This window comes from Macaca nemestrina, chromosome 3 (genome assembly GCF_043159975.1).
Source record: "Macaca nemestrina isolate mMacNem1 chromosome 3, mMacNem.hap1, whole genome shotgun sequence".
Taxonomy (NCBI): domain Eukaryota; kingdom Metazoa; phylum Chordata; class Mammalia; order Primates; family Cercopithecidae; genus Macaca; species Macaca nemestrina.
In genome coordinates, this window is record NC_092127.1 from 174,614,195 (window position 1) to 174,635,325 (window position 21,131).

The 21,131-nt window shown below is 37.0% G+C and overlaps 1 long non-coding RNA gene across 1 annotated transcript; it reads left to right on the plus strand.

The window, feature by feature from the left end:
* Positions 1-10,438: 10,438 nt before the first annotated feature.
* On the plus strand, positions 10,439-14,808 carry LOC139362225 (uncharacterized). Its single transcript, XR_011620648.1, has 2 exons — positions 10,439-12,233; positions 14,550-14,808. It is a non-coding gene; the product is annotated as an uncharacterized lncRNA (long non-coding RNA).
* The last annotated feature ends 6,323 nt before the right edge of the window (positions 14,809-21,131 follow it).

Below are 21,131 nucleotides of genomic sequence, written 5' to 3' on the forward strand. Positions count from 1 at the left end.
ACAGTTGCATCCTTTAGTTCCTAAAATCCACTTTTTCCTTTCACTGCTGTTGCAAACAGATAATCGTTTTCTGAACTCATCTCTTTCTGGTAATATCTTGTCAAATCCAGTTAATTACAAGCAAAGGACTTGTGTATATTTAAGTATATCATATAGCCATTCTCTTCCCTCAGCCTTCCAAGGCTTAAATATGTATATTTAAGCATATTTTCTAAAAGTCACAGAGTCATTGGGCAGATGACTTGCCTACCACATTTTAACAAATGACAGTTATACTAAATCTTGCCTCTTCACAGTACAAGCTACCATTTTTTCTAGCCTCCAATAACAATCTCCTGGCCTTCTGCCGCCCAACCTTAAAGTCAATGACACATAATTAAAGTTGTTACTGTTGATGTTGACACAACAGCACTTTACTCCCAGTACTAATTTATTCATCAGCTTTGGCGTAGTAAGAAAGAGCTCCAAAGTTGTCATGCCTTAATACACTGACAACTGAGCACAATGGCATAGCCAAGTTGACACATAAAATTAACCACCACATACAATATGGTATGTATATATGTGTATGTGTGTGTGGGGGGGTGTATGTTATGATGGAAATTTACATCATAATAATAGTAGGTAGTGATATATACCATAAAAGGAAATGACAGGGTAAGGGTTAGGGAGTGATGGTGGGCTAAGCATATTAGTTTTTAGGTTGGGTTATTGGAGAGAGTAACGTTTGAGCAGATATAGGAATGAAGTGAGGGAAACATTTTACTCTTCTTCCCTTTTGTCATCATCACCAAGAATACATAAGTGGTGTAATTTGTCTGTTCTTTGGTATAAAATATCACATCTATCTAGGAAGCTAAGGCAAGCTAAGAGGGACAGAAATCTAATATCTGAAATAAAGGCTGCTGTAAAGGTTAGTATGTAACAAATTATACCAAAACTTAGGGTCTTAAAAAGAACAAATATTTACCATTTCTCATAATTCTATGGGTTGGCTGGATGGATCTTCTGGTCTGGGACATCTGGGCTGGACCTGGCTGATCGAGGATGGCCTCTCTCACAGATCTGTGCTCTTGGTATATGAGTTAATATATAAATATAATAATAATATAAAATGTTGAGAAACTCAGTCTAATTGAACAGGCAGATAATGTCATACAATACCCAGCAATATGACATGGAAGCTCTCTCATTATTACAGACACAGTGGCTGAGGCCAATGAACATTTTGAAAATCCAAGAAAATATCTGAGTTGTGATTTAAAAGGAATCTAATTGCTGCTTTAAAATGTTAAATCAAAGCTCCTAAGTCAAAATTTACAAAGGTTCAATTAGATATCTATAAATATGTTATGTCAATTTCATTCACTGTCAAATTCAACACTCAAAAACTGATACATTATATATACTAAAACATACATTTTTTATGTTTATAAGTTAAACATAAATTTTTCATCATTGTTTATTATCTGCATTTCCCATATGATTAGAAGTCCACTGATGGCAGGTGCTATGCCCTAGACTTTATGAAAATGATAAGCACCTAGTAGGTATTCAATAATAATTTTTTAATGAATGAATATGTTCATATAAAGTACATATCAGGGCTGGACATGGTGGCTCACACCTGTAATCCTAGCCCTCTGGGAGGCCAAGGTGGGTAGATCACCTGAGGTCAGGTGTTCAAGACCAGCCTGGCCAACATAGTGAAACCCTGTCTCTACTAAAAATACAAAAATTAGCCAGGCGTGGTGGTGGATGGTTGTAATCCCAGCTACTTGGATGGCTGAGGGAAGATAATTGCTTGAACCCGGGAAGTAGAGGTTGTGGTGAGCCAAGATCACGCCACTGAACTCCATCCTGGGTGGCAGAGTAAGACTCTGTCTCAAAAAATAAATAAATAAATAAAAATGTTAAAAAGCACCTATCAATACAATTCTATAATGTACATGTCCTCAATTCCTTTTATACTTGTGCAGATTTATCATCATGGCAGTAAACGTGAAGCTGATTTATTGCTATTCACCATGAGAAACAAAGGGGAAGTAGCAAGACATCTCTGAAACTAGAGAGAGTTGCTAAGAAAATAGAATTGAAAAGGAAACATAACTTACAAACAACATAGGTAAAGTAGCTTTTTCTTAAAATGGGATGCATTTACATGCAAATGTTTATTATTAAGAAACACATTATTGTTTTACTGAATGTTAAAGCCGAGTCTCTTTCCTTTATCTTATTTGTATGCATCATTTTAAAGCAAGCCTAGCACATTGTCCTGGCACACAGCAGTTGTTCAATTTGGCGTATCAGCTGGAGCTTGGTGAAATACAGCAGCACTTAGAAGTTTCTGCAAAAAAAAAAAAAAAAGGAAATATATATTTCTCCATCCCTTTTATACACACACACCATCACATTCTAAGTATATATGTCACATAGTTAGAAACATATCACATACTTAGAATGTGATATGCTTATAGAGACACACAAAGCTTTATAAGTCTCTCCACAGAATATAAAGCATATATTCTGTGCATCTGATATGCTTCAATCTGTGAGGGAAACAGAGTTCTGGGAGTTTTTAAAAATGCTGTTTATACAATTGCATGAGTAGTAGAGTTCAGTAATTTTCGCAAAAGCAGAAGGCCTGGCGCCTGGGTGGTTTTCCTAATAAATGACCGGTCCGTCACTTGCGTAAGAATATATTTGTTTATTCACAAGCGTGTTTTGCAAATGATCTCTCTAGACAGGAATACATACATTGAGAGCTTCCTCTATTCTGAAGGATGAAAAAAATTTAAGTAAGATTTGGAAAAATAGAAAAAGTCAAGGAACTCGAGACAACAGCACCCAGAGAGTTTTCATGGGTTAATATAAGTATTAGGAAAGGAACCAAGCACAAATCTACAGAAATTTTCATATGACTGTCACATGGTGAAGACCCTATGAATCCTATTTGAGGACATCCTCTAGGATACCATGAGCCCCAGGTTAAGAGTCATTGAATTGGGGTCCCTAAGTTCCATCCATTCCATGAAGGCATAAACATTTTTAGCAATCTTTTTTTTTTTTTTTCCAGTTTCCTCTTTCTCTGTTAACCTGAGTTATGTCAATACACAGTTCTGTGATTCCTTGTCTTTTTATGCCACAGTGTTTCTCTAAGGAATTATACCAATCCCATGTTTCCAATGTTGGCTTCTCCCAAATTTTTACTTCCAATCTAGACTTTATTTCTAACCTCCATTGCCTGCCTGACGTATACACTTGAGAAAAAAAAATCTCAATAATCTCAAACTTTAGATGTCTCCCCAAGATATATTCCTCTTACCTCTTATTAAATAAAACATTTCTTTTCACTCAGATGTTCATATAAATCCAGGAGTTGTCCTTGATACCTTCCTCTCCTCCAATATTTCTCTACCAATAACAGAAGGTTTTATTGGTTCTGTCTTCACTGGTGACTCAAGTCTCCCAACATCTCTCTACCTCTAAGATCACTGTCTTGGCCCAAGTCATCTCTTTCCTAGAGTACTGTGATTGCTTCCTCAGTGATATCTCATTTCCTCTCTAGTCTCCCTCCATTCCGTCTTCGCAAAGCTGCTACAAGGCTCCCTGTAAAATCCAATTTAGGTGACATAACTCCTATATATGTGCATAAATTCATTCAGTATTTACTCATAAACCTTAGAATCCAATCCCAAAGCTTTAGCATGACACTCAGATCCCAAGCATTTTCCCTCCCCTCCCTCTTCAGTTCATGCCACACTCCCTATCTCTGGTCTACACAGAATACCTTGCATTCCTTTAATTCCTGGAAGACACTATGTTGTTTCCAACCACAGAATATTTACACATGCTTTTCCCTATGTTGGGAATGTTCTTATCTCTACCATTCAATGAGTGAATTCCTAGTTGTCAAAGGACAACTGAGCTTAAATGATACTTTCTCAGGGACATCTTTTTTGATTCCTCAATAAAAATAAAAACCCCTTGGAATGATACCTCAAGGTTTAATATATTTCCTGCAGCACACTGCTCACAATTTGTAATTACATAACATGTGATTATCTGTTTAATTTTTGACTACTTTCCTCACTAGATTGTAAACCAGAGAAGGGCAAAAATAATTATTCTTTGAATAAGGTATGCCACTGCATTTCACACATCTAATGCTTAATGCTGTACATTTCATGCCCAAATATATGTTTTAGTAGTTAAGTTGTGACTAAGAATATGTTTATAGACTTATTTACAAATCCACCAATATTTATTGAGTGTCTACTATGTACTAGGTGCTGGGGATACAGTGGTGCATAAGTCAGACCCATCTCCTGTGCGTATAGATCTTGAGGGGTCTACACATGTATAGTCAAATGTCTATAGGAAATTGTCCAAAGCTTCAACTCTCAAATATCTTTAATACATTTACGCATCTAATTTCCACCTTGAAAAGAACAATAATGCATAGCAGAAATACCAAGTGAAAGTAGAAATTATACCTTAATTCTAGCTACCTTCTTATTCATTCACTCTCTGCCTCTGCTAGCAAATTAAAAAAAAAAAAAAAAAAAAAAAGACAGAGGAGGGAGAGAAGCCATTGACTTGCATCTCAAATTTCTTTTGTTCATTTGTGTCATAACCTTAATGTTATATAACCTTTGCTTTTTGCACTTAATGGATATGAGTGTTCTGATAAATGTAATAAAAACAGCCAATAACATGCCAAAGCCTGCCCATAATGGACTAACTTGAGGTGCTGGAAAATAAGGGACCCTGTTTGCTAACTCTTAAGTAATATACTCTAGGCAAGTCTGAACATCATTCTATTACTGATTATAAAAATTTAGATGTTCAATTGTCAATATTATTAGCAGAAGTTATCACTCAACTTCCCACAACCTATTCTATATACCAAAATGTATGCTGAATTCTCTACTCCCCTCAAATTCTCACCTGATCTTTTCAGAGAGTTAGTATACAACCTCAGAAATATTTTTAGCATGGTTCAATTAAAATGAATTTAAGTTTGCAAAGCCCACTGCATGTTAGTAGATAAATGTATATAAATGAACCACATAAAAACTGTAAACATCATACTTAAATGATAGAGAAAAAAGTAGTACCTCAATTAGTCTCTATGCCAAACAACCTGCCATTACTTTTCATTGCCAAAAATTATGTCAAAGTATGAGCTCTATCATTAAGATTTCATTAATATCAGGGGATATTTGACAAACTTTTATGTAACTCCACATAAAGTAGCCACCTAATGGTAAAATCTAATGGTTAGTAAACTAACCACTTAATAGTAAAAACTTTGATACTTCACTAGTTGCTGAAAGGCTTACAGTGTGGTGATACAGACTCACTTTGCAATAAGGCCAATCAGTTTGATAATGCTTATTTTATGTGTCAGTTTCACATGGTACCTAGAAAAGTATTTCTTGGAAATGTTTTCACGTATGAAGATGACAAGATGGAAAGAATATATCATTCACCAAGCACAACACACCAACGTATGCTTTGTCGTAAAATCTTTGAGTGAATAATATGTGAAAAGACAATTCATTCCAATCCATAGAGTTCACCGCCTGATACAAAGTGCCAAATCAGTGATCAGAAAACTGTTTTAATTGACATTGTGCAAATTATCTATAAGCACAAGCAGCAAATGAAGATTTCTTGAATAAATGGAAAATGAACTTTTCAGGCTCTAGATCTGGAACTCACAATTGGGAACCTCTGAGTTCTAATAGACACAAATAGACTGAACTGTCTAGCTTCAGTGAATTTTTTTCAAACAGGATATATATGTCTCTGTCTATATCTATGTCTACATGTCTACATTCATGTCTAAGGCATCTATATTCATTTACATATGTATGTAGATATATACAACAACTTCTATGTTTCAGGTAATCGTACCGGGTAATAATGTAAAATGTTGAGAAACTCAATCTAGTTGAACAGGCAGATAATGTTATACAATACCTAGCAATATGACAGACAGGAAGCTCTCTCATTATTACAAACACAGTAGCTGAGGCCAATGAACCTTTTGAAAGCCCAAGAAAATACCTGAGTCATAACAAAAAGAAATCTAATTGTTGGCTGTAAAATATTAAATCAAAACTGCTAAGTCAAAATGTACAAAGGTTCAATTAGATGTCTATAAACATATTATGTCAATTTCATTCATTGTCAAATTCAACACTCATAAACATTTCATTACACTTCAAAACAATGTGAAGGATAGATTCTCTTAGTTTACAAAAATTATTGAGTATGCACAATGACTGCTGAGAAATCATAACAACTTTAAATAAGTTATATGCAGCCAATTTCAAAGTCCATTATAAAAATGTACACAAAAATCTTAAAAAGAAAGTATGTTTATTGGGAGATTTGGATGCATTTTTATATATTTGATACAATATGAGGTGGGGTCTCCAAAAGAAAAAGTGTCAAGAGTTCACCTGGGTGTGCCAAGGTGGGAAATGCTACCATATGTAGAAGTGGCTTCTTTGGAGATGTAAAGCTTGAAATATGCTTAAGAGTTTGTAAGTCAATGGGACAGAAAATACACACATGTGCAAAGACACAGTCATAGTGGAACACAATATTTTGGGGCACTGGTGGAGCCTTCATCAGGGCTGGAGGGTCAGGTGTGCTTCCTGGAAAGCAGGAAGAGTGTCTGGAGAAATATTAAGGTCAAATAAGGAGCAACTCAGAAGAAAAGAAACCAGTGATGGTTTCTAAACAGGAAAATGACATTATCAGATACACGTTTTAGGAAGATACTTTGGTGACAACATGAATGATAGGTGGGAGTGAGCCGTCATAGCAGGGATACCCATTTAGTGGTCATTGAAATACAAGACAGGTAACAGATGATGAGAATCAAAGCTTTGGTTGGAAATGTCCAATTCAAGAGACATTTCAGTTTGTGAAAGTGATTCTTGGAGATAAAAAGAGTTTCCTGTCTTTGAGAGCAATTCAGAGAAGGAAGTGTTGAGTAGGATTAGTTTCTCTGAGGTGCAAGTTATTTTATTAAGAAGGAAACTACAGTGGATAAGTCCAAGTTAAAGCAAATACTAATAGATTCTTTGTCTTTTAAAAATGCAATGTGGGCCGGGTGCAGTGAGAGGTTCACGCCTGTAATCCCAGCACTTTGGGAGGCCGAGGCAGGCGAATCACCTGAGGTCAGGAGTTCAAGACCAGCATGGCCAACATGGTGAAACCCCATCTCTACTAAAAATACAAAAATTAGTTGGGTGTGGTGGCACACGCCTGTAGTCCCAGCTACTCGGGAGGCTGAGACAGGAGAATCACCTGAACCCATGAGACGGAGGTTGCAGTGAGACAAGATCATACCACTACGTTCCAGCTTGGGCGATAGAGTAAGACTCTGTCTAAAAAAAAAAAAAAAAAAAAAAACAGTGCACTGTGATTCTTTTTTATTGAATCCAATACAAACTTAAGTGTCCACTGTGTAAACAACATTATTACCTTGCTATGGTTTTGGAGGGGATAAGCAGGAGGCTATCATCTGGGTTTGGAACATGGCTCTGGATTCTGGACTACACCTTTACCTGTTCGTTATAATTGGATTGACTCTTTTTATATTCAGCCAGTCTACTCGCCATCCCAAAACAATGCTCTCACTGTGAACCTAGATTGGTACCCTCTGTACTCTCCCCTCCCCCTCTCTCATTTTAGCCCTTCCTTTCAAGCACCTATGTTGGACCTATCTTCATCAGGCCAGCTTATCTGCCCTACAACACATCAATATCCTCTACCTCTCCCTAGTCTTCGATCTTGCTTTTCCTTCTAACCTTCTGCTGACTACTTTGTTTGCTCAATTTGCACCTCTATGTCTTTTTTTTTATTCTTAAAGTCTAATCTTTCAAAGTCACATTATAAATTGTCCCAATTCTATTGTTTATAACCTAGTAATATCTTAATATATTTATAAGATCATGACCACTCCTGCAATTCATTACTTTCTATTCCTAGAGATGATGATAATATAAAAAGGGAAATGTGATTTATGTATCATCAAGTATCCAAGAACCTGCTTATCCTAAGAGAGGTGGTAAAGAAAGATTTTATTATTGCCTTCTGAAAAACACAGTGACTGAGCCAGAGAAAGATCAACTGGACACGGTTACCCACTATTCACTTTCCATACCAAAATTAACTTTTTGCTTCAAATACATTTTCATACTTTCCCCATAATCTTTTATTTTTTTCCTCAATAATTCCTTACCTCAACAAAAACCCTGCATGATTCTCATAAAGGTGTTTGTCTTACAAACTGATGTTTAACTCTGCCCTTTAGGTAGTTTTTTCTGTTTAAGCTGTATCCCCTGAAGATCATTGTTCTAACAGTCTCCATCACGCTAGAGGGGCAAGAAAAGGAGAAAGAAAATAACTGGCTTTCTTCTCTTCTCCTTACTATTCCTGCTACTGTCACTGCTTTTTCAATTATGGGTTTTCTAATTGTTAATTGTGCTAATACGACACAAAATGGAAAGAAATGTAGAAAAGCAGAGGATGGACCTGTAGGAAGCTTTCTCATTAGCCACTGAGTCAAAATTTCCTTATTTTTGTTGTTCTCAGGTTAGCTAAGGATTGAAAATAATAATGGCCATGTGCAGTGGCTCATGCTTGTACTCTCAGCACTTTGGGAGACCAACGCGGGAGGATGACCTGAGGTCAGGAGTTTCAGACCATCCTGGCCAATATGGCGAAACACTGTCTCTACTGAAAATACAAAAATTAGCCAGGCATGGCACCAGCTACCCAGGAGGCTGAGGCAGGAAAATCGCTTGAACTCAGAGGCAAAGGTTGCAGTGAGCCAAGATGGTGCCACTGTACTCCAGCCCAGCGATAGAGCAAGACTCCATCTCAAAAACCAACCAACCAAGCAAACAAAAATAATAACGTATCTCAATACATTAATAGCATAGTAGGTACTCAGTGAATTTTAAGGTTCCCCTACTCCGACTTTGGTACACTCCCATAAAAGATTCAGTTCAATTATTTTTCTACAATCCCAAATTGTGTGGTGCTGCAATTGTGTGTCAGTCATTCAGAAACAATGTTTCTTTAATTTTTCATTTTGTATATCAGCTCTCTATTAATTATATTCATAGTAATGATCTTTATTTGAACATCTTTTCATCACAACCTTCAGCTTGCTGAATATTTCTACATAACCGGGATCTATAGGCTTCATTTGACTTTCTTTGTTGAATTACCAGCAAAACTACAGAACTGCTTTTGTGCAGTTTATTTGAGTTTTGAAGGCAGGTAATTTACTAATCCTCCTTTCAGATGCTGCCTTTGTTCTTCCCTGAGATGTGTATTGACTGAATGTTTCAAGGGCTTCATTGTTTAAAGTCAATGAGGAAATGAAATTCCCTTTGATAAATTAAACTTGTTGACCTAGTCCTTTACAGAAATTTTTAAAAAATCAATGTATAAATATATGTTATTGGAGGTGATTATACCTCTTGGTGAAACAAGTAGCTGCCTGTCTTTATAAGGTCTAATATCTTAATATGAGAGCATAATTTTCTCTCTGATGAAACTTTAACCATCCAAAGATGCTAGCAATGATGCAAGGAGTAGCAAGTTGAATAAAAACATTAATAATACATCTTTACAAATCTTCATCCTCACAGACTCTCCCTATGCTGATTCTACATTTATGTGAACAATTCGTTTCCTTGGTATTATTTCTAAACCTTTTGCAATGCATCCTCTCCCCCAGTGACCTATTTCTGAGAACCAAATTCATGGCCAGCTGCTCCCCTACTGTCTTGTTCCCCACTTTTCACAAACTTTCACTGAAGGAGACACTTCCTAGAGAGACGAGGAAGAACATTGCCCAAGAAGTAGAAGAGAGTAGATTCTGTGACTACATTTCACCATTTCTCCTCACTTTTAGCAAATCACTGATACTCTCTGAACATCATGTAAAGCATCTGTAAAGCAGAAATTGTAATATCTTTCTAAAAATTAAATGGTTCCTGAGTTCTCTTTCAACATTAAGACACACACACACACACACAAGAATTTAAGCCTTGTCTAATATAAACTTCATGTTTCAAACATGAGACTACATGCTTCAACTATGTTATTTAATTAACAAGTTTAAGGTATCTGGTCCTCTCCTATCTGACAGGTCTATTATGAGAAAAATGTAAAAAAAAAAAATCAAAGTACTTTAAAGATCTATAAAATGTCACCTATAGGAGAAAACAGTTATTATGGAAAGCAAAACAAAAAGTATAATGGCACATAAATGTCTGTTAGGTAGAAGCAAAGATATATGTGGTCAGATAAACATACTCTGAGAGGCTGCCTGTTGAGGAGGGCGAGGCAGGCATATGTTTGGAGAAACCAAGACAACAAAAAAAGATCGCTAGAATTTTGTTAGCTAAGTCAGACTTGAACAAAAATGTCACCTACGGGGAGGGACAAGCAGAGGTGGGGAGAAAAACAATGAAGCAAGTATGGCCAAAGAGCATGATGAACATCAGAAGCCTCAACTAAGTCTGTACTTCACCTTGACTTGAACAAAGTCCTTCACACCTGTATGTCAGAAAGCCTGCTTTACATGCGGAATCCTGCCATGAGTAGGTTTCCATAGTAGAAATTGTGGAAAATGGCTGAGTTCTGTGTCTTGGTCCATGCATTATAGCCAAAAGGTAATGAAGTCCAGAAACAAGATAATCTCTAAACTGAAATAATTCAGAGAAAGTAGGACCTCAAAACCACAGGAGAACTCGAAATAACTTAGAGCATGAAAATCTTAGGATAGGTGTTAAATTTCCTTTGGATTCAGGTCTGAAGCTAATCATCTGAGACAATATGGGCAAGCTGACCAACCCCACCTGATATCTGAATGAGGACAAGGATGATGATCATGGTTATGATCACAGTCATAGTGGTCATGAGTGGCATCGGTATCAAGAGAGTTTGTACTTCCATAGAAACGTGTCACTAAGGAAAGAGAAGGATCAGTAAGCCCTCAGTGATAGAAAGGGAATATTAATGAAAAAGAAGAGCCTTTCAACCAATGTAGTTAGTAAAAACTTTGAGCCAAAAATTACAGATCATTTATAATAGAAAATATAATTTGGGATAAAAGAGTGGGGAACATTCCAGAAAAGAAATGTGAGACCTTGAAGAAGATGCTATGAGATTAGACTACATTTTAATATGCACAACAAGATCTCATAAAATTAGCATTCCTTTTTGAATCATAATTATTGTAACATTAAAGGAAATAATTGAAATGAAATAGTAGTCTTCTTCAATAAATGTCTCGGCTACTATTTCAACTAATAGAACAGATGCATTTCCAGTACTCATTTATAATAGTAAGATGAAAAACCATATAAAATGAAGGTGACTAATGTGATAGAGAGAAAATAAAAAACTGGACTTAAAGTTTCAGGATTTAAATTCAAACCCTTAGTTATTGAAAGTTATTTATTGAATGTCTGTATGCCTGACTTTGGGTTATATGCAAGAGTATAAACACAACTAACATGGTCACTGCCCTGTAGAAACTCACAGTCTACTGGGATAAACATGAAAACAAATGACTTTATTACAGCTTATAAATGCTACCTTAAAAATGTGAGCTGTAAATACAGTGAAGTATGGCAATAAAGAGCACTAACTCAGAAGCTAGACCACCTGAGTTCAAATTCTGGCTTCAGTAATAAATAACTGTTTGATATTGAGTGAATTACCTAACATTTCAGTGCTTATCTGCTGTATTATAAAATGGAGATGCTAGAATTGCCTTCTGGGGTTATTACAAGGATTACATAAATTGAAAATTCAAACTACTTAAAACAATTCCTAGTGCATAAAGAGGACTGTGTTACCACCATCCTCTTCACTAACCTCCTCCTGTGCTGCTTCATCATCATTGCTATGGAAACACTGAAATTGGAGGAACTAATCTTGTCCAGGAAAAATAGAAAAAGCTTCACAAAGTAAATGGCATTGAAAGTGAGTCTCAAAGAATACGTATCAGCATTGCAGGTGGAGAAATTGAAAAGTATGTGCCAAGTAGAGTGGACCACACACATCCAAAATTAAAGAATCAGGACAAGCCCCACTGAATTGTGAGGTACATGCACGGCGAGACTGAAGAGGTAAGACAGAACAAAATTGTAAGAAATCACATGGATGTGGCGTCTTTTATGTAGGTGAGTAACATAATAGAATTTATTGTTTAGGATGATGACCCTGGTGGCTCTGTAGAAGACCCTAAAATCTCAGTGGCTTTCAATAAAGGAATATTTCTTACTGCATTATGTGTTAGCTGTAAGTCCGCTGCATCTCCGTTCCTTGCCCTCTTCATTCTAGTAGCCAGGCCAAATGAATATCCCTCATTTGGGGCATTCTTATTCCCTCAGTAGAAGGCAAAAGTAGGGGATAGAACAACATGATGGCTGTTAAAACTTCTATGCCATGGCAGCATTTCATTTCTGCTCACATTTTATTGGCTAAAATGAATCATATGATCAAATATGATGTCAATGAGATAAGGAAGTATAACCCCCCCAAAGGGAAGAATGCCAGAAATCAGGTGGCAAAATCTGACTTCAGGAGGGTAGGGAGTTATAAATCTCTTATGGGGAAGGGCAAACATTATTTTGAACAGTCTATCATCCTGGCTATCTATTATATAACATATTCCCTGAAATAGTGGCTTAAAAATTTCTTATGCTTACGAATCTCAGGTGTTCACGTAGGGCTAGTTTGGAGCAAATGAGTGGCTTCATTCACTTGGTAGATTTCTTAACAGAAGTGACCTAAAGATTAGATTCAGCTGAGCTTCTCTCCCTCTCCCTATAGTCTCAGAGTCTCCATGTGGTTCCTCCGGCAGAGTGAGTAGTGGTCAGACTTATTTGTGCTCAGGGCTTCAAGAGATCAAGGTAGAAATCATTAGTCCTCTGAGGGTCACAGTGCCCATTATACTCTGTTGGTGAAAAATGGGGTCACAAGCCAAACTAAATGCAAAGGGAGAAGAAATTAACCCTAATTATTGACAGGGGAGAGTCAAAGAATCTGCAGGTATTCTCCATAGATATAAAGGGCAGGTGGGGTCAGATTAGGGAGCTATTTCTGAGATGGAATAAGAAGTATATGTTGACCATCTAAATGTGGAATGGATAAGAACAAATAGAATCACGAAGAAATACTATCAAAGATAACAAGGTCATTTCTCCGATATTCAAATGAAAGGGCTGAAAGAACTCATATCACAAAAATAAAAAATTACTTTACATATCCTGAATTATCCAATAAGTTAAAAGGAAAAAATTTCTATCAAGACGGGGATCACATCCAAGAGATTTATTTCAAGATGTTATTTATGTATGGTGCTTGTAAAAGTGCTACAAAAAACATACAAAAAAAGCATATGTTAAATCAAAATAAACTTTATTTTAGAAAGTCACTTTAAGTATGTGGTGATATAATGAAGCCTTATTAATATGCTGTTTAACAGATTAAAATGCATAAGAACCACGTCCCATTCATCTTAATTAGACAATATGCTTGTCACAATTATTTGCTTTATATTTTCATTTTTATGAATATTTTGAAGCTCTCCATTGATGCTATTAGGACCAACCTTCCCCTTGGTTTGTAGCTCTGTGATCCCAACACCACAGCTCTCTTGAGGCACTACGTGGCATTTCTCACTTCTCTGCCAATGCCTGACTCTTAGATCTGTTTTTGAGCTGAGAATAGCTACAAGAAAATAACTGTCAAGACTTTAGTGTTCTCAACAAGGACGTCTTTCTCTCTGATCTTCAGATTTCAAAATATTTTCTGTCCCAAATATTGTACACAGCCATGGGTGTGAGATCATAGATACTGGTTGACACAGAATATCAAATTCTAGAGATCCAAGAGATTTTTGAGATTAGTCTCTCCAATCGTTTGCTTGTTTGTTTGTTTGAAACAGGGTCTTACTCTGTCACTCGGGCTGGAGTGCAGTGGCACAATCACAGCTCACTGCAGCCTTGACCTCCTGGGCTCAAGTGGTCCTTCCACCTCAGCCTCCTGAGTAGCAGGGACCACAGGCACAAGCCACCACCCCATGCTAATTTTCAATTTTTTTGTAGAAACAGGAGTCTCCTTGTGTTGACCATGCTGAACCTGAACTCCTGGGTCCAAGTGATCCTCTAGCCTCAGCCTCCCAAAATGCTGGGATTACAGGTGTGAGAGCCACTGTGTCTGACCCTCTCTCCAATTTTTTCCAAACTCAATCATTCACTCACCACTTTCTGTATGTTGCAACAACCACTAATACCTTTTTCCTATAAATTGACTTACAGTTTTTACTTAATATATTTTAAAGGAAAAAGTATGTATTGCTATTATAATGGAAAATTAATTGAATTTGCCATTAATTGTTGGTGATAATATAAATGAATACACTGAAACAAAACAGTATTACTAATGAAACAAAATGATACTGCTAAATTCTAGCTCTATGTTTTGCTTGCCAGAGGCGTGGAGTCTGAGGTTTCTTCACATTGTTAGAAAGGAGATTCTGAAGCTTGAGATTACCAGGATCAAACTGAAGTTTCCTCCTTGAACCAGAAATATTAGAAGAGAATTGTAAAGACATAAACACCTTTTACATGTTATCCAAATGGACAGTGCCTGCGATGCACCGCAAGTCACTTTGTTATTTTTAGTAGCGATGGGTTCTTGTTTGGGAAACATTTCCTCTTCCTTTCCCTTCATTAAAGACAAACTTATTGAGTGCATCTTGTATCCAGATCTTTATTTCTAATTCTATTCTCCAATAAAAGGAACCAAGGTTCCTTGAAGAAATGGCTGATTCCAAGACTAGGATGGGAGATGTACCACGTGATTCTGGAGCATCTTGTAGTGAAAGAAAGTAAAGGAGTTCTTTACAAAACACACATACACATAGAGCAAAGCAAAACACAGTGATGGGGTATACTAACATGACAGAAGAGCCAACTGAAAGAGCTTCCAATGGTCAAACCTGGAACAATTTGAACAACAAAATAAAGTAATACTGGATTATACCCCCATAGAATGAAATAAACATCCATGAGTCCATACTGGTTAAAATAAATGATTGAGTAAATGGGTTAAAAGAGATAGATCTCCCATGCAGGAGAATTCCAAACAATTGATGTAAATACTTCACCCTCCGGGAGGTGAGGCATAATTCACCAGCCCTTAAGTGTGAGTTAAACATAGTGACCTTATTCCACAGCATGAAAAGTGAGAAAACTGTACAGTGGAGGAACCTGACAAGCATTACCTCAGCAACAGAGAGACAACAGTATTAACTCAGGAGGATAGTATATACCCTTGATAGAATCTGATGAGAATGGAACTGTTATAAATAAAGTTTGGGTGCCACGACAGAAATAGCACTTGAATATAAAATTTTCTTTTTAATCCTCAGCAAGGCAATTTACTTCTATAGAAGAGTGTGCCTTCACAGATGGAGCAATGATGAGCGCACACTTGGACAAGGGAGAGGAAGGGGTTCTTATCCCTGAAACAGGTGGCCCCTGCTGCTGTGTCATTCCCCTATTGGCTAGGGTTAGACCTCACGGGTTAAACTAATCCCAATTGGCTAACTTAAAGAGAGTGACAGGATGAGTGGTTTGGCGGGAAAAATGGTTATGATAGAGCAGGTAATCGGGATGAGTCAGGGTGGAGTAAGTAATTGAAAAAGTTTGCTCTACGAGGAAGTTAAGTTTAAAAGTAGAAGGCAAAGAATTGAGCATACTGATATATTGATTCTTTGAAGAGAAAATTTAGAACTCATATCTAACAGAACTTTACCTGTGTTTTTTCACTCCAAGAAATCTACAACCCTAGTATAATAATGACAAAAACAACAGACAAATCCCAATAGAGGGGCAGCCCATAAAACCCCAACCAGAATACGTAAAACTATCAAGACCACCAAGAACCAAGGAAGTCTGAGACATGATAACTGAATTAACGGGGTATCCTGGATAGGAATCTGGAACAGAAAAAGGACATTAGGTAAAAGCTAAGAAAATTGAAAGGAAGTATGATTTGAGTTAATAAAATAATAAACCAATAATGTATTGATTCATTAATTGTAACAAAGGTACCATGCTAATGCAAGATGTTAATAACAAGGAAAACTGGGTATAGGATATATGGGAATATTTTGTACTATCTTCTGTGCACCTAAAACTCTTCTAAAAGTAAAGTTTATTTTTGAAATACACGTTTATTGATTAACACATATTTTTCAAATGTCTAATAGACTCCAAGGACCACACAAGATACACGGGGCACAAACATGGTAACTGCTCTCATGGAGATAATGGTGATACAGAGAAGTTAAGTGACTCATCTAAGGTTACACAGCTAAGAAGAAAGAATAGTTGGAGTTGCTGCCAGACCCAACATTTTCCATTCTATGGCAGCCTAGTTCTTTCCATATACCTGACACATTCAAGAAAGTATTCTTTGTTGAGCTACTTATAAAGTGCAAGTAAACTTTTAAATAAATCAGCAAACATGTATTAAATTTGTACCACGTTCTTAGGATAGAACTACTTGCTGTAGGTTAAAAAACTGAACCTGGAGTCTCTGCCCCCTAGATAGGTACACTCTTTCTGCAGTTATTAAAAAAGAACATAAGCATAGAAAATTTAAGTATGATCCTCAATAAACTTGAAGGGTAGGGTCTATGAAACAATAATTGTCAAATAAATGGAAAGTTTCATAGGAAAAGATGGCTCGAACTAAGCTATTGCTCTAGGTAGAGTGTCATTATGCTACAATGACACTTATTATAGTGATTATTGACACTTATTGATGCTTATTGTGGTGATTGAGAGCATGATCTCAAAAGCTAGACTGCTATGGTTCCAATCCCAGCTCTTCTTACAAAATGTGTGATCTTCATCTAATTATATAAGCCATCTGTCTTCCTCTATCATAAAATGTAGCAATAATGGTACAATTCAGATAGGATTGATTTGAGGATGCAGGGTTCCAGGAGAAAAAACAATGGCCCAATCATCCTAAAAAAAGTCTAGAATTTATTTCCAAAGGGGCTAACATCAAAGACATTTATAAGGGAAAACCACAAAGAACCCGGAATTCTTAGCTGCTGACCTCTTACCATCCCTAGACTAAGATGAAAGAGGAGGCTTTTACTGAAGCCCAAAAGGAGAATCACGTAGTCTGTTTCCTTGTGAAGTCCAGTGTCCTTTAATGAAGCTGGGAATTAACACTCAGATTTCACACTCTACCTACCTTCTAGTTTGTGACAAGTCTCTCTGGTGCCCCTATCCAGCAGAAAGTGGATAGCAGTCTTTTTGATGTAGCCCATGCTGGTTAGTCTCCTGGAACAATGGGCAGAATGGTAGCTCTGTAAGGACCATCATGAACTAATATGTATAAACAGTTAAAACATGTCTGACCCAGAGCAATACCCAATACATATTCACGATGACTAGTATTTGTATTACTTCTATGTTATTAGTATTCAGCACAATTTCCAGCATTTGGTAGGTACTTAAAAACATTCAAGTAATGAGTAGAGGACAGGTACAGAAGCAGGATAGGAGGTGCTATAGGATGTTGATACAATATAAGTTATAGTCACATATATACAATCGATCACAAATACATCATTGAAAATGATGTGAGTTTAAATGAGTTGGAATTTTAATGTTGGAGAATAGTGAAAGATAAACTTGTAGGGGTAGCTCCTGAAGTCATTAGAAAACAATTCACATTATTAAAATACATACTGTTCCACACAGAGAGACAAGTTAGGAAGTAGTTAGGGGCAGTGAGGTACAAGGAAAAGATTCAAGCTTTGAGGCACAGAAATATGTTCACCCAGATCTGTGTGACATTGAGCAAGTTCCTTTTTTTCTCTAAGTCTGTAATGGTTAATTTTACGTGTCAATTTTACTAGGCTATGAGATGCCTAGACATTTAGTCAAACATTATTCTGGGTGTGTCTGTCAGGGTGTTTCTGGATGAGATTAACATTTGAATCAGTAGACTGAGTACAGCAGATTGCCCTCCCTAATATGGGTGGGCCTCATGCAATCAATTGAAAACCTGAATAGGAGAGAAAAAAAGGCTGAGTAGGAGGGAACACTCCTTCTGCCTGGCTGCTGAGCTGAGACGTTGGTCTTTTCCAGCCTTCAGGCTCAGACTAAAGCATGGACTCTTCTTGGGTCTCCAGCCTGTCCACCTTTAAACTGGAACTTAAGCCATTGACTCTCCTGGTACTCAAGCCTTCGGACTCGGACCAGAGCTATACCATGGGCTCTCTTGGTTCTCTGCACTGCAGATCTTGGAACTTGTTAAGCTCCATACTCACAAGAGCCAATTCCTTATAATAGCTAGATATAGATATAGATAGATGATATAGATGATATAGATATAGATATAGATATAGATATTGACCTCCTGTTGTTTCTGTTTATCTGGAGAACCCTGATTAATACAGACAGCACTAGCACCCTAATTTAGAAAATAGAGATTGTCAGTAAGAGTTGGTGAGTAAAATCCTATGCAAAGCAACTGACACATAGTAGGCATTCAATGAACATGTCTTTTCCCCCTGAGAGTTGAGAGATTGAAAGCACAGCCAGTAAAATAAAATGGAGGGCTATCTTTCTAATAGACATCCTTCCTGCCTCTAGTCTTTAATAGAGTGCATTAATATCTATCAAACATTCCTAGGAATGGAAATATAAAGCCATCGTTGCTGTATATGTGGCAGCCTAATGAGCCAGCTGCTCCCAGTGAGGCAATAATTTACTCAAAGGTCCCAAAGTGTTGAGTTAAGCATGAGTTAAGGCAGCTTTCCAAATTGACCAGTTCTTGCACAAAGAGATTGCATTATTATGCTACCCTTTCTACGTAATTTGCTCTCCAAGGCTCTATGCAGGATAAACCAATATATCTGCCCTCTAGGACTTTTTCCTGCAAGGAATTCAATGACAGATTTAATCACCCCAAAATCATGAAGTCAGCTCTCTTAGTTCCAGGCCAACGGAGTTTTTCTAAACCACAGCATTCTCAGACCAAGTCATGTATATCCATTTCTCGGGGAGGGGCTACAGTAATGATGACACTGGGCAATTTCTCAAGTCCCATTTCTCAGTAAAATGACTCAATATTTGTGCACACAGGAGCTTTTTTTATGTTGGCCAATCCATAACAGATGATGATGTATATCATTTAACAGTGATGGAAGGCCCAGCTGCAGAAGGCATTTTCTAGAGTCAAGGTTTGCAGCCCCAGGGCTAATTCAGCAAGGGAGATATTTATGATCTTAACAATGGGAGCAGAAGGCTCCCTGTCCCCACTTCTGAGCCCGGACAGTGCCTGCGGAGACACTGGATTGCATTTTCTTCACCTGTGCTTGATGTTTAAACACATGAGAGGGACTTTGAGTGTCAAAATGACTGAATAACATGGTACCCCAAAAAAGTCCCTAGTAGAAAGCACACAACCTCAGAAAGCAGAAAACCACATTACCAGATCCCTTCCAGTCCTAACTAGCCATGTTACCTTGGGCAAGTCACTTAATTTTTCTGGGATGAAATTTTGTGACCTGAAAAGCAGGTTAATAGTATCGCTTCAACTTCAAAGCCTAGAGCAGGCAAGAAGGTTTCCCGAGGTTCCTTTCAGCTCTGGTGTATCTAAAATTGTGCTTTTTATTCTGGGTGAAAGCGACATTGATCAGCATTAGCATATTAATACTTGACAGATTCCCTTTGTATGGTACTTTTGCTTTTACTAAGGATATTTGCGTACATTGATTGCTTAATTCAAGACACGCAGCCTTCCTCTTAAAACTAGGCAAAGCAGAATTATCATTCCATTTGACAAATAAGAAAATTGAGGTTCAGAAAGGGTAAATGACTGACCAACTGTTGCTGTCTCATAAAAGCACGCACTGCTGCTTCAGTCCTTTAGAGCTTACTTTTCTCTAAGTGGCCTACAAGCCTCTCTTAAGCACTTAGTTCAGGTCTCTGCTCATTTGCCACCTTCTTAGAGAGGCCTTCTCCGATCACCCTAGATAAACAGCAATACTCTACGCTTTCATTTTGCCTTATTATTCTTTATAGAACCTAATATTTTAAGATAAACTCATCATTTATATGTTTATTCATTTACTGGTCTTTTGTTCCCACTAAAAATTAAGCCCTCTAAGTGCAAGACTTGATCAAATTTTGCTCATTCTTACATTCTTAACACCTAGAATAATGTCTGCTCAATAACAGGCCCTGAATAAATAATCGTTAGTGATATAATAAACAAACGAGGTGAAATGGGGAAGGCACTGGAAACTTTGGTATTTGTCTTTAGAAAAAAAAAAATGAAAGGTATTCTTTTACCTTAGCTCTTTGAATTTTGGTTCCTTTTCTAGGATATCTTCATTCATTTTGTCTAATACATACTTTTTATCTCGCTTTCTGAAGAAAAATTAGGCAGTTATTTAATACTATTTTAAACTATCTTTTTTCCTTACTTTATGAAGAAATGTAATTATATTTTCCAAGTTCAGGATTCATAGTACTGATTCTTGAGACAGAAAATGAAAACACAATCAGTGGTTTCTAAACTGGCTATATATGAAAATCACCAGGGAATATTTTTAAAACTCAAAATTCCTGGGCCCTTCTCTTGGAAAATTTTTATTCTGTGGGTCTGTGGAAGGACCAGAATTTGTACTTTTCAAACATTCCCCAGCTGATTCAACTACACAACCATGTTTGAGAGCTATTGAGTTATCACTTGTAAAGATTCCTTTCTGTTAAATGTTGTTGTCTAGGACTTGAGCAAGCTTCCAGGATGATTGAGTTTCAGCCACAAGTTTTGCTTAGTTAGAATAAGAATCATATCAGCCTTAGATGCAATTACAAAAAACCTTCGGCACAGGGATCTCCCATTAAGTGGAGAGAGCACAAAAGTCAAGCAGACATATTTTTCTTATCCTAAAGATCTACCCTCAGGGAGCAGGTGCCTAATTATTCTTCTGGGTATGACACGAGGTCCCCAAAAAGAATACTGATAAGAAC